Below are 4,039 nucleotides of genomic sequence, written 5' to 3'. Positions count from 1 at the left end.
AAATAATTCTGAGTTTGGGGAAGAAAAGAAAGGAAATGCTTTAAAACAGTAGCCTTACTGCTCTTCCCTACCATTCTATCACTCACATTGTCATCAGTATCTTAGCTCTACTGTCTTTGAACCCTGAAATAAGTTGAAAAATTCATCATTGGTACTTTAAAGTTTAACACTTGGAGAGAAAATAAAAGTGGTTTTGTGCAACCATACCTGGAATTCCAGTTTACCATTAAAAACATGCAGAGTGAAGAAGACCTTCTTTGGATTCCTGTACACAAGGAACTCTACACGAGTTCTTTACATTTTGGCAGATCTGTGCATATAAAATAGGCTATTTGGATTATAAATTTTCTCCTGGCTGGTACTGGCTCTGTAGCAGTGAAGTAGTCTTCCAAGAAGGACTGAATATATTCAAATGTTGGTCTTTCATCAGGGTCCTTCTTCCAGCAAAGGTTCAATTCATGGAGTGACTCTGGGAAGCCCTGAGGGCAGGGCATTCTGTATCCCCGCTCCACCTGCTCCAGCTCTTCATGGTTGACCATACCTGGATATGGCACTCTCCTCTTTGTGACAAGTTCAGTCTGTAGAATTCCACATGACCATACATCAGACTTTATCGTAAATTGACCATAAAGTGCAGCCTCAGGAGCTGTCCATTTGATTGGAAATCTTGTACCTTGTCTTGCAGTGTATTCATTGTCTTCAACTAATCTTGCTAAACCAAAATCTGCTATTTTGCACACAAGATTTTCTCCTACAAGAATATTAGCAGCCCGAAGATCTCGGTGGATGTAGTTCATTCTTTCAATGTATGTCATACCATTGGCAATGTGAGCAGCCATATCTACCAGCTGTGGAAGCTTCAAATACTTTCCATCTCCTTCCTTAAGGAAATCTAATAAGCTCCCTTTGGACATAAACTCAGTGACAATGTAAATTGGCTCTTCGGAAACAATAGCATAGAGTGGAACAAGTTTGTCATGTCTTAGTTTTTTCATTATCTGCGCTTCTTGAAGGAAAGCTTCTGGCATCATTGTGCCTGGTTTTAGTGTTTTGATTGCTACTTTTGTGCTTCCATTCCATGTTCCCATCCATATTTCACTGAAGCACCCTTGTCCTAGTTTAACTTCTAGTAGCAAAGACTCCCGAGGAATTTCCCAAGCATCTTTTGCTAGACCTTGAGTCTGGGGTTTCACAGTTGTACACACAGTTGTTAACTTGTGGCATAAACCATCAGCATGTTCTGTGTAGTGTTTCACCAATTTCTGCAGCTTTTCAAATTGTGCTCTGGGTGTGACATAATATCCACCATTGTCAAGTTTCCTAATTTTGTAGTGTTTCACATTGCCACCCCATACCTCACCCTAATCAGGAATAGAGAGGGAGTAAGCACCTTTAGTAGTTTCACTTTCTCTTACTAAGAATATACCTTGTTGATTCCCAGGATTCAGAAGTAATCGTTCAGCATCTTTTCTCCCCATTTTGTCAAAATACCATTCTTCTGCCTGAGTGGAATCAGCAGGTGCCACGTAATTGCTGGGGATGTAGCCGTTCTTTCCTGTTGCGATCGATCTCGCTTCCCACCAGTTTCCTTCCCTATTGTCAATGAAATCTTTCAACGTTCTTAAATGAAAGGTCTTCTGTAGTTGTAGCTTCATAATCATATAAGGCCACAAATATAATAACACCACCTGTTAAACCAGCAGGATAAGAACTGGGCACCACCGAGAATGAGGAAGACGCTCCCCCAAAAGGAGTCACCCCTGAGGATCCCCCAAATGGTGTTAGGGAGAGGCTGCTGAAGTTCGCCGATGCGTCCTTCACTGAAGAGGACGGGGCCGCCGCTGTGTTCTCTGCTCCATAATGGCCGACCCCGGTACTGACAGGCTCTGGTGTGTTTTCAGTTCTGTATTTGATGCCTGGACTTTTGTCTTCCTTACTTTTAATGAAGGCCATTATCAAATCTGCAATCCGGCTGCGCTCGCAGGGCTGAGGTGACGCCTGTGGGGCCCGTTTGCTCCTCCACCTCCGGGGCAGGCCGACGACGGCCGGTAGGCTTGGACGCATTCCTCGAGGAAAATTTTTTTAAAGTGTAAGCATTCATGGTTATATATTCCATGACTTTGTTTTAATTACACTGTCTTCCAGTTTCGCTTATCTCAGCTTTAGAATATCATTTTCTCCAAATAAAATTTCCAAGCAGTAATAATGCTTTGGGGTGCTTCATTTGCTATTTTTAGGTGAGTTTTCTTAGTGAGTTGCACTCATCAGCACCCAGCCCTTAGGCTTGAAGGCAGCTTATGCAAGAAGTCATGGTGAGTTCACAAAGGTCCATGTTCCCAAGGGCAGCACCATCCACCTCCTAAAGGTGGGGGCTGGTTTCCCTCTGGATGTTATTTCCACATCCCATCTTCATGTTTGTTCAGAAAACCAGGAAGGTCCATGACTTAGGAAGCTATGTGTGATGGGAAATCTTATGTCTCAATTTGATGAGGTGACAGGGAGCCCAGATATTTAATCAAATAGGATTCTTGGTTTCTGTGAGGATGGTTTCAAATGAGAGTAACAGCTAAACCAGTAGACGGTGTGAAGCAGATGGCCCTCTCCCAGATAGGTGGGCCTCATCTAATCCGAGGATACAAACAGAACAAAAGGCTGATGATCCTCTCTGGTAAGAGAATCTTCCTGCTTGATGGTGTTCAAACTGGGACGTGGGCTTAATCCTGTCTCTGGACTCAAACTGCAACATTGGCTCTTCCTGGCTTAAACTTTGGGCCAGAATTGCACTACCATGTCTCCTGGGGCTCCAGCCTGCTGACTGCAGACCTCAGAACTTGCCAGATTGCATGAGCCAATGATCTGCAATAAATCCCTTCCTTTTCTACACATCCTATTGGTTCTGTTTCTCTGGGGAACACTGACTAATACACCATAACTTCTAATTGGAAAAATTTTAAAGACTTGGCAACATGAAGGAAAGTCTCTTAACAGGTCCCAGGCATGTGATCCCTCCCTCCCTTCCTCCCTCCCTTCCTCCCTCCCTCCCTTCCTTCCTTTGTGCCATCCTCTGATGCTGAGGATTGAACCCAAGGTCTGAGGCATGGTCGGCAAGCACTCTACCACTAAGCCACATCCCCAGCCCATTAATATTTTTTTTAAAGCCCAAGTAGGTCCTAACCTTGAATCACAGCCTGAGGAAGGGGCAGAAGAAAGGGGCAGAGGGCAGTGGCAAAAAGAAACAAATGCAAACCAAGGCCCACAAGTGTGAGAGGCTGAGCTGCCAGGAAATCATGAACAGCTCAATAAGGCTGGAACATGGAACGCATCAATTTGAGGGTGGAAAAGTGAGCAGGGAACATGTCAAGATGAACCGTGGAAGCCCAGCCAATGGCCTTGAAGTCTGGACCTTTTCCGAAGACCATTACACAAGTATCATCCCTGTTTACATCACTCGGTGTGAACTCTGGCGTCATCTTGGCCTACTTTTCTCCAGCCTCTCTTGTAATATATTATAAATTAGTTGACCTTATAAAATGCTTATTATAAAGAATTCAAATAGTCCTAGACATAAAGAGATAAAAGTCATTCATGTTACAAGAGGATCACTCACAAATGTGAACACCAACTGCACATTTTCTATTCATATAGATAGGTGAAATGGTTAACAAGCAAAATCGCTTTTCAAACGCTTGGACTCATGTAATAGCAGCTGTTCTTAATTTTTCAGGCATTTGATTTTAGTTGAATTTACAAAAGAAACCAAAGTGAAACTAAAGGAATTATTATCACATAAAAGTTTCTTCAACACAAGAGGCCTATTCCCTAAAGTCTCTCCAGGATTAAAGAAAGAATAATTTTGAAAAGAAGAAAACACAAGGGGAAAGGGAATGGGGTTGGGGAAGAGGAAGGATGGTGAAGATATTGTTTGTTTTTGTAACTTTCCTTATCAATTTCAGACAATACTCTTTTGTCTGCCTGACTCATTTTAAATTTTGTAGCATACTTACTTATTTTTAATATTTTCCAGGTTTCAAGCACTTTC

General features: G+C 42.6%; 1 pseudogene; it reads right to left on the bottom strand.

The window, feature by feature from the left end:
• Nucleotides 1-270: 270 nt before the first annotated feature.
• On the bottom strand, nucleotides 271-2,049 carry LOC101707869 (tyrosine-protein kinase Yes pseudogene; annotated as a pseudogene).
• Between the last annotated feature and the right edge of the window lie 1,990 nt (nucleotides 2,050-4,039).

This window comes from Heterocephalus glaber, unplaced genomic scaffold (assembly GCF_053883595.1).
Source record: "Heterocephalus glaber isolate CG9 unplaced genomic scaffold, H.glaber_assembly_v1.0 deba00001720, whole genome shotgun sequence".
Lineage (NCBI taxonomy): Eukaryota > Metazoa > Chordata > Mammalia > Rodentia > Bathyergidae > Heterocephalus > Heterocephalus glaber.
This window is presented reverse-complemented; position numbering and strand designations above follow the sequence as displayed.